We start from the raw sequence: 14,258 nt of genomic DNA on the forward strand, positions 1-14,258 counted from the left end.
CTAGTTCCTGTTAAATATAGTGTTTCCTGTTTCTAGTTCCTGTTAAATATAGTGTCTCCTGTTTCTAGTTCCTGTTAAATATAGTGTCTCCTGTTTCTAGTTCCTGTTAAATATATTGTCTCCTGTTTCTAGTTCCTGTTAAATATAGTGTTTCGTGTTTCTAGTTCCTGTTAAATAAAGTGTTTCGTGTTTCTGGTTCATGTAAAATATAGTGTCCCCTGTTTCTGGTTCCTGTAAAATATAGTGTTCCTACTAGTCTCTGCTCATCTACCCACAATGCACCTCATTTCTTCCAACAATGTGGAGATGATACATCTTCAGTCATATCACTGATACTGTACTATATTATCACCATTCTACTGATGTATTACTGTATTATATTATCACCATTCTACTGATGTAATACTGTATTATATTATTACCATTATACTGATGTAATACTGTATTATATTATTACCATTATACTGATGTAATACTGTACTATATTATTACCATTATACTGATGTATTACTGTAATATATTATTACCATTATACTGATGTAATACTGTATTATATTATTACCATTATACTGATGTAATACTGTACTATATTATTACCATTATACTGATGTATTACTGTAATATATTATTACCATTATACTGATGTAATACTGTATTATATTATTACCATTATACTGATGTAATACTGTACTATATTACTACAATTATAATGATGTATTACTGAAATATATTATTACCATTATACTGATGTAATACTGTATTATATTATTACCATTATACTGATGTGATACTGTAATATATTACTACCATTCTACTGATGTAATACTGTAATATATTATTACCATTATACTGATGTAATACTGTATTATATTATAACCATTCTACTGATGTAATACTGTAATATATTATTACCATTATACTGATGTAATACTGTATTATATTATTACCATTATACTGATGTAATACTGTAATATATTATTACCATTATACTGATGTAATACTGTATTATATTATTACCATTATACTGATGTAATACTGTAATATATTATTACCATTATACTGATGTAATACTGTATTATATTATTACCATTATACTGATGTAATACTGTAATATATTATTACCATTATACTGATGTAATACTGTAATATATTATTACCATTATACGGATGTAATACTGTAATATATTATTACCATTATACTGATGTAATACTGTATTATATTATTACCATTCTACTGATGTAATACTGTATTATATTATTACCATTATACTGATGTAATACTGTAATATATTATTACCATTATACTGATGTAATACTGTATTATATTATTACCATTATACTGATGTAATACTGTAATATATTATTACCATTCTACTGATGTAATACTGTAATATATTATTACCATTCTACTGATGTAATACTGTAATATATTATCACCATTCTACTGATGTAATACTGTAATATATTATTACCATTATACTGATGTAATACTGTAATATATTATCACCATTATACTGATGTAATACTGTAATATATTATTACCATTATACTGATGTATTACTGTAATATATTATCACCATTATACTGATGTAATACTGTAATATATTACTACCATTCTACTGATGTATTACTGTAATATATCATCACCATTATACTGATGTAATACTGTAATATATTACTACCATTCTACTGATGTAATACTGTAATATATTACTACCATTCTACTGATGTAATACTGTAATATATTACTACCATTCTACTGATGTAATACTGTACTATATTACTACCATTCTACTGATGTAATATTGTAATATATTACTACCATTATACTGATGTAATACTGTAATATATTATTACCATTCTACTGATGTAATATTGTAATATATTATTACCATTATACTGATGTATTAATGTAATATATTACTACCATTCTACTGATGTAATATTGTAATATATTACTACCATTATACTGATGTAATACTGTAATATATTATCACCATTATACTGATGTAATACTGTAATATATTATCACCATTATACTGATGTAATACTGTAATATATTATCACCATTATACTGATGTAATACTGTAATATATTATCACCATTCTACTGATGTATTACTGTAATATATTATCACCATTATACTAATGTAATACTGTAATATATTATCACCATTATACTGATGTAATACTGTAATATATTATCACCATTATACTGATGTAATACTGTAATATATTATCACCATTCTACTGATGTATTACTGTAATATATTATCACCATTATACTAATGTAATACTGTAATATATTATCACCATTATACTGATGTAGTACTGTAATATATTATTACCATTATACTGATGTAATACTGTATTATATTATCACCATTATACTTATGTAATAGTGTACTATATTACTACCATTATACTGATGTAATACTGTATTATATTATTACATATATGCTGATGTAATACTGTATTATATTATCACCATTATACTGATGTAATACTGTATTATATTATCACCATTATGCTGATGTAATACTGTAATATATTACTATCATTCTACTGATGTAATACTGTACTATATTACTACCATTCTACTGATGTAATACTGTAATATATTACTACCATTCTACTGATGTAATACTGTATTATATTATTACCAGTATACTGATGTAATACTGTATTATATTACTACCATCATACTGATGTAATACTGTACTATATTATCACCATTATACTGATGTAATACTGTACTATATTATCACCATTCTACTGATGTATTACTGTAATATATTACTACCATTCTACTGATGTAATACTGTATTATATTATTACCAGTATACTGATGTAATACTGTATTTCTGGATTTGTATGGGTTGGTTGCAGAGGAGGCTGCTGAGGGGAGGACGGCTCATAATAATGTCAGGAACGGAGCAAACGGAATGTCATCAAACACCTGGAAACCACGGAAACCGTCTGTCTGATGCATTTGATGTTCATTCCACTGATTCCGCTCCAGTCGATACCACAAGCCCCTCCTCCCCAATTAAGATGTCACCAACCGCCTGTGGTTGGTTGTGTTTACATGTAAAAAACAAACAAACAGTTGATGTAGGCCTATAGACATTGGTATGGCTGGGTGTGTTTACATTACATTGAGCTGCAGTAGGCCTATAGACATTGGTATGGCTGGGTGTGTTTACATTACATTGAGCTGATGTAGGCCTATAGACATTGGTATGGCTGGGTGTGTTTACATTACATTGAGCTGATGTAGGCCTATAGACATTGGTATGGCTGGGTGTGTTTACATTACATTGAGCTGATGTAGGCCTATAGACATTGGTATGGCTGGGTGTGTTTACATTACATTGAGCTGCAGTAGGCCTATAGATATTGGTATGGCTGGGTGTGTTTACATTACATTGAGCTGATGTAGGCCTATAGACATTGGTATGGCTGGGTGTGTTTACATTACATTGAGCTGATGTAGGTCTATAGACATTGGTTTGGCTGGGTGTGTTTACATTACATTGAGATGTCTACATTCAACCAAACCAAACCAAATATGACATTTTAGAGAGTTGGTCCAACTTTTGCAATGTTGAATATTGTTCTAATTAGACATTCAGTTACATAGCACAGTTTAAATATCCCCCACGTAATGTTGCTGGGGAGCGATAGATTATTCATTAAAGCATCATAATGCAGAAACCTCAAATTCCCAGCTCTCTAAATACCTGACTCTGCAACTCTCTAAATGCCTGACTCTGCAACTCTCTAAATGCCTGGCTCTGCAACTCTCTAAATGCCTGGCTCTGCAACTCTCTAAATACCTGGCACTGCAACTCTCTAAATACCTGGCTCTGCAACTCTCTAAATACCTGGCTCTGCAACTCTCTAAATACCTGGCTCTGCAACTCTCTAAATATCTGGCTCTGCAACTCTCTAAATACCTGGCTCTGCAACTCTCTAAATACCTGGCTCTGCAACTCTCTAAATACCTGGCTCTGCAACTCTCTAAATACCTGGCTCTGCAACTCTCTAAATATCTGGCTCTGCAACTCTCTAAATATCTGGCTCTGCAACTCTCTAAATATCTGGCTCTGCAACTCTAAATTTCTGGCTCTACAACTCTCTAAATATCTGGCTCTGCAACTCTCTAAATATCTGGCTCTGCAACTCTCTAAATATCTGGCTCTGTAACTCTCTAAATATCTGGCTCTGCAACTCTCTAAATATCTGGCTCTGCAACTCTCTAAATATCTGGCTCTGCAACTCTCTAAATATCTGGGTCTGCAACTCTCTAAATATCTGGCTCTGCAACTCTCTAAATATCTGGCTCTGCAACTCTCTAAATATCTGGCTCTGCAACTCTCTAAATATCTGGCTCTGCAACTCTCTAGATATCTGGCTCTGCAACTCTCTAAATATCTGACTCTGCAACTCTCTAAATATCTTGCTCTGCAACTCTCTAAATATCTGGCTCTTCAACTCTCTAAATACCTGGCTCTGCAACTCTCTAAATACCTGGCTCTGCAACTCTCTAAATATCTGACTCTGCAACTCTCTAAATATCTGTCTCTGCAACTCTCTAAATATGTGGCTCTGCAACTCTCTAAATATGTGGCTCTGCAACTCTCTAAATATCTGGCTCTGCAACTCTCTAAATATCTGGCTCTGCAACTCTCTAAATATCTGGCTCTGCAACTCTCTAAATATCTGGCTCTGCAACTCTCTAAATACCTGGCTCTGCAACTCTCTAAATATCTGGCTCTGCAACTCTCTAAATATCTGACTCTGCAACTCTCTAAATACCTGGCTCTGCAACTCTCTAAATATCTGACTCTGCAACTCTCTAAATATCTGTCTCTGCAACTCTCTAAATATCTGGCTCTGCAACTCTCTAAATATGTGGCTCTGCAACTCTCTAAATATCTGGCTCTGCAACTCTCTAAATATCTGGCTCTGCAACTCTCTAAATATCTGGCTCTGCAACTCTCTAAATATCTGGCTCTGCAACTCTCTAAATACCTGGCTCTGCAACTCTCTAAATATCTGGCTCTGCAACTCTCTAAATATCTGGCTCTGCAACTCTCTAAATACCTGGCTCTGCAACTCTCTAAATACCTGGCTCTGCAACTCTCTAAATATCTGGCTCTGCAACTCTCTAAATATCTGGCTCTGCAACTCTCTAAATACCTGGCTCTGCAACTCTCTAAATACCTGGCTCTGCAACTCTCTAAATATCTGACTCTGCAACTCTCTAAATATCTGGCTCTGCAACTCTCTAAATATGTGGCTCTGCAACTCTCTAAATATGTGGCTCTGCAACTCTCTAAATATGTGACTCTGCAACTCTCTAAATATGTGGCTCTGCAACTCTCTAAATATGTGGCTCTGCAACTCTCTAAATATGTGGCTCTGCAACTCTCTAAATATGTGGCTCTGCAACTCTCTAAATATCTGGCTCTGCAACTCTCTAAATATCTGGCTCTGCAACTCTCTAAATATCTGGCTCTGCAACTCTCTAAATATCTGACTCTTCAACTCTCTAAATATCTGGCTCTGCAACTCTCTAAATATCTGGCTCTGCAACTCTCTAAATATCTGACTCTGCAACTCTCTAAATACCTGGCTCTGCAACTCTCTAAATACCTGACTCTGCAACTCTCTAAATATCTGGCTCTGCAACTCTCTAAATACCTTGCTCTGCAACTCTCTAAATATCTGACTCTGCAACTCTCTAAATACCTTGCTCTGCAACTCTCTAAATATCTGACTCTGCAACTCTCTAAATACCTGGCTCTGCAACTCTCTAAATACCTGGCTCTGCAACTCTCTAAATACCTGGCTCTGCAACTCTCTAAATACCTGGCTCTGCAACTCTCTAAATACCTGGCGCTGCAACTCTCTAAAAATTTGACTCTGCAACTCTCTAAATATGTGGCTCTGCAACTCTCTAAATATGTGGCTCTGCAACTCTCTAAATATGTGGCTCTGCATCTCTCTAAATATCTGGCTCTGCAACTCTCTAAATACCTTGCTCTGCAACTCTCTAAATATCTGGCTCTGCAACACTCTAAATATCTGGCTCTGCAACTCTCTAAATATCTGACTCAGCGTACAGCCAACCAACATGAATACAGGCACATGTGAATGTCATGTGTCCTGAGTGGTAAGTAGAAACACATCTATCTCTGTTACGGACCTCTACGTCATTCACTGGTAATAATACTTACATAAATATCTGCACCATAAAATCCATCCTGGTAAACAACACTGCAAAGGATGCAAACACAAACAAACACAAACAAAACAAACATCCATATTAGTGCAAGTTGACATGCAGGCACCATCTAGACACCAACCCTCTCTGTCTGTGGAGGGGTTAGTTTGTCCAATCAAAAACCACCAGACATGAGAGGGGTGGAGCCAAACAGGGAAGTTCTGCAGGCACTCTCCTCTTCCTACTCTGTCTCTCTTTGTGAATCCCAAACCAGCGCCTTGCCCCTACCAACTCTCTCGGAGGGCCCTCTGTTGTCACGTGTTGCTGACGAAACTCAGAGGGTGACTTCCAGAGTGGCGAGGGGATCAATAAACCATCAACTTCGGTACTCATGCCGCATTCAAAACAACTGGGAACTCGGAACTCTCCGACGTCTGACCTCAGTGTGTTCAAGACAATTGAGAATTGTGAAAGAAACAAGCTCTGAATTCCAAGTGGGAAACTCAGGCATCTTTCTAGAGCTCCGCTTTCCGGCTCTTTCACTGACGGCACGATTTGACCTCTTTTTCCCCAGAGTTCCCAGTTGTCTTGAAAGCACCGACACTCCGCACTTGAATGGTGCAATTCATGTTCCACATGTAAATAACAAAACAAGCAAGACATTAAAATGAACAACCCCCCCCCTGTCGTTTAACAAAATATAACAGTTAGCATGAGTGCTTATGTCATCTTTTATACGTGTCAAGTCAGGACATAAACAAACGCACGTGTCATTTAAATCGCAAAGCCTCTATTATTTTGTGTGACCCGACGCTCTATTATTTTGTGTGAAATTGCGCAAACTAAAAAAATAACACGGTGCCTTATGGGATTCCACTTCTGTCTGCAGCTGGCAGCAGTGCAGGCTCAGTAGAAGAGCCTACCGGTGGGGCTAATTAACACCCTTTATAGTTTTACCTGCATTTGGGAGGAAGAAGGAAGTGAGTGTGAACAAGTAACTTTGGGGCCAATGGGAAGGGGGATTTGGGATCCAGTCTTTCTCTGAGGTGGTAAGGGGGCTGGGGAGGTCCAGAAAGTGAATCTCGGACCCCACACTAGGAGTCAAAGGGGGCCTTAGTTGAAACACCAATCAGAAAGTGCATCTCGGACCCCACACTTGGAGTCAAAGGGGGCCTTAGTCGAAACGCCAATCAGAAAACAGTTAGTTGAACTAATGAACAGTCCTAAAGGTGATGTCACTACTGTCACTGCAAAATACCTCATCTTCCTACCACATTCTGATCAGACTGTTGAAACAACTCCTCGATGACAACTAATCATATGTTCCATATATTTTATGTGTGGGTGTGACCCCAGCGGGAATCACCACCAACAACATTTGGCTCCAAGCACCAGGCCCCAAGCACCAAGCTCTAAGGTCCAAGCTCTAAGGTCCAAGCTCCGAGGTCCAAGCTCCAAGCTCCAAGCTCTAAGCTACGAGGTCTAAGCTCCAAGCTCTAAGGTCCAAGGTCCAAGGTCCAAGGTCCAAGGTCCAAGGTCCAAGCTCCAAGGTCCAAGCTCCAAGGTCCAAGCTCCAAGGTTCGAGCTCCAAGCTCCAAGCTCCAAGGTCCAAGCTCCAAGCTCCAAGGTCCAAGGTCCAAGGTCCAAGCACCAAGGTCCAAGCACCAAGGTCCAAGGTCCAAGCACCAAGGTCCAAGCACCAAGGTCCAAGCACCAAGGTCCAAGCTCCAAGCTCCAAGCCCCGAGCGCCGAGCCCCGAGGTCCAAGCTCCAAGCTCCAAGCTCCAAGCTCCAAGCACCAAGCACCAAGGTCCAAGCACCAAGCACCAAGGTCCAAGCACCAAGGTCCAAGCACCAAGCTCCAAGCACCAAGCACCAAGGTCCAAGCTCCAAGCACCAAGCTCCAAGCACCAAGCTCCAAGCACCAAGCACCAAGGTCCAAGCACCAAGCACCAAGCTCCAAGGTCCAAGCACCAAGCCCCAAGGTCCAAGCACCATGCTCTACCGACTGAGCCACACAGGACCTCATGGTCATGATGATTATAACATTTGCATCTAGTATTTTTCCCAGGTCCATCTGTTACCTCTCTGTCTCTGTTATGACACTCTGCTTTCTGGTCCTCTGTGACCAAGATAAAAGAGATCTCACCCAGATAAAACGGAGAGTTTCTGGGTATCGTGTATGTGTGTGTGTTGTGTGTGTGTTTTATGTGTGTGTTGTGTGTGTTGTATGTGTGTGTTGTGTGTGTGTGTGTTGAATGTGTGTTGAAAGTGTGTGTTGTGTATGTGTGTGTTGTGTGTGTGTGTGTGTGTGTTGATGTGTGTGTGTGTTGTATGTGTGTGTTGTATGTGTGCTTGTTGCATATGTGTTGTATGTGTGTGTGTATTATGTGTGTGTGTGTGTGTGTGTGTGTGTGTGTGTGTGTGTGTGTGTGTGTGTGTGTGTGTGTGTAGAATGCGCGTGTTGTGTGTGTGTTGTGTGTATGTGGTATGTGTGTGTTGTGTGTGTATGTGTGTTGTATACGTGTTGTATGTGTGTGAAGAATGTGCGTGTTGTGTGTGTGTTGTGTGTATGTGTGTGTGTGTGTGTGTGTGTGTGTGTTGTATGTGTGTGTGTGTTGTATGTGTGTTGTGTGTGTGTGTAGTGTATGTGTGTTGTGTGTGTGTGTTGTATGTGTGTGTGTTGTATGCGTGTTGTCTGTGTGTGTTATATGTGTGTGTTGTGTGTGTGTGTTGTGTGCGTGTTGTGAGTGTGGTGTATGCGTGTTGTGTGTGTTGGTTGTATGTGTGTTTGTTGTACTTGTGTTGGTTGTATGTGTGTGTGTTGTATGTGTGTTTGTTGTACATGTGTTGGTTGTATGTGTGTGTGTGTGTGTGTGTGTGTGTGTGTGTGTGTGTTGTATTTGTGTGTTGAAAGTGTATGTTGAAAGTGCGTGTTGTGTATGTGTGTGTGTAGTGTGTTGTGTGTGTGTTGTATGTGTGTGTTTTGTGTGTGTGTGTGTGTTGCATGTGTGTGTTGTGTGTGTTGTATGCGTCTTGTCTGTGTGGGTTATATGTGTGTGTTGTGTGTGTGTGTTGTGTGCGTGTTGTATGTGTGTTGTGTGTGTTGGTTGTATGTGTGTTTGTTGTACATGTGTTGGTTGTATGTGTGTGTGCTGTGTGTGTGTGTTGTATGTGTGTGTGTGTGTGTGTGTTGTATGCGTGTTGTCTGTGTGTGTTATATGTGTGTGTGTGTTGTGTGCGTGTTGTGTGTGTGGTGTATGTGTGTTGTGTGTGTTGGTTGTATGTGTGTTTGTTGTACATGTGTTGGTTGTATGTGTGTGTGTTGTATGTGTGTTTGTTGTACATGTGTTGGTTGTATGTGTGTGTGTATGTTGTATGTGTGTGTGTGTGTGTGTGTGTGTGTGTGTGTGTGTGTGTGTGTGTGTGTGTGTGTGTGTGTGTGTGTGTGTGTGTGTGTGTGTGTGTGTTGAATGTGTGTGTTGTATTTGTGTGTTGAAAGTGTGTGTTGGAAGTGCGTTTTGTGTATGTGTGTGTGTAGTGTGTTTGTGTTGTATGTGTGTGTGTGTTGCATGTGTGTGTTGTGTGTGTTGTATGTGTCTTGTCTGTGTGTGTTATATGTGTGTGTTGTGTGTGTGTGTTGTGTGCATGTTGTATGTGTGTTGTGTGTGTTGGTTGTATGTGTGTTTGTTGTACATGTGTTGGTTGTATGTGTGTGTGTTGTATGTGTGTGTGTGTTGTATGTGTGTGTGTAGTATGTGTGTTTGTGTGTGTGTGTGTATGTGTGTTGTGTCTGTTTTTGTGTTTGTGTGTGTTGGTTGTATGTGTGTGTGTGTGTGTGTGTGTGTGTGTGTGTGTGTCTCAGCAATAAGATGTGTTCTAGACTGTTTGGTCTCTGATAGCAACTGAAATGTCACAACATGGAAAGAGCATTCTGCTTCGGACAGAGTCATTTGACTGTTCTCTGGGACTGGTGTGTGTGTGTGTTGGTCGCATAAATTCATTTCCAGTCCGCTCATCTCCCTCAGACAGCCATTTGTAATAGAAATACCCCCAGCTCTGCATGAATGACTCCAGATTGGGCTTTCATGAGAGCAATTAAGGGAGTGGACCAGAGTTCATGGAAATACTATCTATGTCACCTATCTCTATGTCAGGACTTCCCTCTCGGGGATGCGGGGGGGGGGGGCTGTTAGAGCTATCATCCTCTAGGGGATGGGGGGCCCTGTTAGAGCTATCATCCTCTAGGGGATGGGGGCCTGATAGAGCTATCATCCTCTAGGGGATGCGGGGAAGGGGGGACTGTTAGAGCTATCATCCTCTAGGGGATGGGGGGCCCTGTTAGAGCTATCATCCTCTAGGGGATGGGGGGGCCTGATAGAGCTATCATCCTCTAGGGGATGAGGGGGGGCTGTTAGAGCTATCATCCTCTAGGGGATGAGGGGGGACTGTTAGAGCTATCATCCTCTAGGGGATGGGGGGCCCTGTTAGAGCTATCATCCTCTAGGGGATGGGGGGCTGATAGAGCTATCATCCTCTAGGGGATGGGGGGGCTGATAGAGCTATCATCCTCGAGGGGATGGGGGGCTGTTAGAGCTATCATCCTCTTGGGGGTGGGGGGCCCTGTTAGAGCTAACATCCTCTAGGGGATGGGGAGCCCTGTTAGAGCTATCATCCTCGAGGGGATGGGGGGCTGTTAGAGCTATCGTCCTCGTGGGGATGGGGGGCCCTGTTAGAGCTATCATCCTCTAGGGGATGGGGGGCCCTGTTAGAGCTATCATCCTCTTGGGGATGGGGGAGCCCTGTTAGATCTATCGTCCTCTAAGGGATGGGGGTGGCCCTGTTAGAGTTATCATCCTCTAGGGGATGGGGGGGCTGTTAGAGCTATCATCCTCTAGGGGATGGGGGGAGCCCTGTTAGAGTTATCATCCTCTAGGGGATGGGGGGCTGTTAGAGCTATCATCTTCTAGGGGATGGGGGGGACTCTTGTTAGAGCCATCATCCTCTAGGGGATGAGGGGGCAGGGAAGAGGGAGAGGGCCCCGTGTCAGAGCTATCATCCTCTAGAGGATGGGGGGGCAGGGAAAGAGGGAGAGGGCCCCCTGCTAGAGGTATCATCCACTAGGGGATGGGAGGGCAGGGAAGAGGGAGAGGGCCCCCTGCTAGAGCTATCATCCTCTAGGGGATGGGAGGGCAGGGAAGAGGGAGAGGGCCCCCTGTTAGAGCTATCATCTTGTAGGGGATGGGGGGGGAGAGGGAAAGGGCCCCCTGTTAGAGCTATCATCCTCTAGGGGAAGAGGGAGAGGGTGTAGCGGGCACGGGGAAGAGGGAGAGGGTGTAGGGGGCACGGCGAAGAGGGAGAGGGTGTAGGGGGCACGGCGAAGAGGGAGAGGGTGTGAGGGTCACGGGGAAGAGGGAGAGGGTGTAGGGGGCACGGCGAAGAGGGAGAGGGTGTGAGGGTCACGGGGGAAGAGGGAGAGGGTGTGGGGGGCATGGGGGAAGGGGGAAGAGGGAGAGGGTGTAGGGGCACGGCGAAGCGGGGAGAGGGTGTGAGGGTCACGGGGAAGAGGGAGAGGGTGTCAGGGGCATGGGGGAAGGGGGGAAGAGGGAGAGGGTGTGGGGGCCATGGGGGAAGGGGGGGAAGAGGGAGAGGGTGTGGGGGGCATGGGGGGCGGGGCTCTCTCCAAATCCAAAGACAGCAGAGAGCTATAAGCGCTGGGTGGAAGTTACCCTTAAGCACAGATCTAGGATCAGATCCCCCTCCACCAATCCTAACCCTAACCAATAGGAGGGTACACAATGGACCTTAGATCCAAACACGACAACCCCCAGAACCCCCCAGCCCAGACTGACGGTCATCTCACAGGAGTCTGTGCAAGGTCAGGTGCATGTCTTTGGGCCCGATCACATGCTATGGGGTGGCTTTCTCTAGTGGGGTAAGACCAGCATGCAATGCTTCTGTCCTCTATCCCGAAAACCCCATTACACATCATATACAGACACAGAGAGAGACAGTTAGAGAGAGAAACAGAGAGAGAGAGAGAAAGAAAGAGGAAGAGAGAGAGGAGAAAGGAGGAGGTTAAAGAGAGAGAGAGACAGGAGGAGGATAGAGAGACGGGAGGAGGATAGAGAGAGAGACAGACGGGAGGAGGATAGAGAGAGAGACATACGGGAGGAGGATAGAGAGAGAGACAGACAGGAGGAGGATAGAGAGAGAGACAGACAGGAGGAGGATAGAGAGAGACATACGGGAGGAGGATAGAGAGAGAGACATACGGGAGGAGGATAGAGAGAGAGACAGACAGGAGGAGGATAGAGAGAGAGACAGACGGGAGGAGGATAGAGAGAGACAGACAGGAGGAGGATAGAGAGAGAGACAGACAGGAGGAGGATAGAGAGAGACAGACAGGAGGAGGATAGAGAGAGAGACATACGGGAGGAGGATAGAGAGAGAGACAGACAGGAGGAGGATAGAGAGAGAGACATACGGGAGGAGGATAGAGAGAGAGACAGACAGGAGGAGGATAGAGAGAGAGACAGACAGGAGGAGGATAGAGAGAGAGACAGACGGGAGGAGGAGAGAGAGAGAGACACGGGAGGAGGATAGAGAGAGAGAGACAGACAGGAGGAGGATAGAGAGAGAGACAGACGGGAGGAGGATAGAGAGAGAGACAGACAGGAGGAGGATAGAGAGAGAGACAGACAGGAGGAGGATAGAGAGAGAGACAGACAGGAGGAGGATAGAGAGAGAGACAGACAGGAGGAGCATAGAGAGAGAGACAGACAGGAGGAGGATAGAGAGAGACAGACAGGAGGAGGATAGAGAGAGACAGACAGGAGGAGGATAGAGAGAGAGAGACAGACAGGAGGAGGATAGAGAGAGAGACAGACGGGAGGAGGATAGAGAGAGAGACAGACAGGAGGAGGATAGAGAGAGAGACAGAAAGGAGGAGGATAGAGAGAGAGACAGACAGGAGGAGCATAGAGAGAGAGACAGACAGGAGGAGGATAGAGAGAGAGACAGACAGGAGGAGGATAGAGAGAGACAGACAGGAGGAGGATAGAGAGAGAGAGACAGACAGGAGGAGGATAGAGAGAGAGACAGACAGGAGGAGGATAGAGAGAGAGAGACAGACAGGAGGAGGATAGAGAGAGAGAGAGAGAGAGAGAGAGAGAGAGAGAGAGAGAGACAAAGGGAACAAGAGGAGAGGAGGTATACACAGATAGATAAAGAGAGAAGAGAGACAGGAGGAGGATGGAGAGAGACAGACAGGAGGAGGATAGAGAGAGAGACAGACAGGAGGAAACTAGAGAGAGAGAGAGAGATAGAGAGAGAGAGAGAGAGACAGGAGGAGGATAGAGAGAGAGACAGACAGGAGGAGGATAGAGAGAGAGAGAGAGACAGGAGGAGGATAGAGAGAGACAGACAGGAGGAGGATAGAGAGAGAGAGAGACAAAGGGAACAAGAGGAGAGGAGGTATACACACATAATGCCAGAAAGAGAAAGCACGGTACAGCTAGATAAAGAGAGAAGAGAGGGATACTCACCCTCCGTATGTGGGGATGTGAGGTGGGGGTGCGGCTGCTCTGAATGTGTTGTAGACCGTACGCCCTCGACCTCTTAGATGGGCCCCTCTGTAGGCTGCCACCGCAGCACTGGCTGCTGAGTAGGGGAAGCCCGGTACTGGAGGGGGGAGGGAGGGAGGGAGGGAGGGAGGGGAGGGAGGGGGAGGGAGGGAGGGAGGGGGAGGGAGGGAGGGAGGGAGGGGGGGGAGGGAGGGGGCGAGAGAAGGGGTGATCATTTCACAGAGAAATGCTTCAGTGTTCTGTGTAAAAAATTGCGACAAGATGAATTGTAAATTCAGATGACATCGATTCAAGTCAAATATTAAAATACTAAAACTGCTCAAAACAAACACTCTCCCTATTCCCTACATAGTGTGCTACTTTTGACCAGGGATTGTAGGGCACTATCTTAGGGAATAGGGAGTGATTTGGGACACAACCAGTGATTCAACAGGATTAGAGC

At 43.3% G+C, this 14,258-nt stretch overlaps 1 pseudogene; it reads right to left on the reverse strand.

The window, feature by feature from the left end:
• LOC135553895 (RNA binding protein fox-1 homolog 1-like) overlaps positions 1–14,258 on the reverse strand; it is a 136,471-nt pseudogene that overhangs the window by 26,691 nt on the left and 95,522 nt on the right.

Source organism: Oncorhynchus masou, chromosome 14, assembly GCF_036934945.1.
Source record: "Oncorhynchus masou masou isolate Uvic2021 chromosome 14, UVic_Omas_1.1, whole genome shotgun sequence".
In the NCBI taxonomy this organism is placed as follows: domain Eukaryota; kingdom Metazoa; phylum Chordata; class Actinopteri; order Salmoniformes; family Salmonidae; genus Oncorhynchus; species Oncorhynchus masou.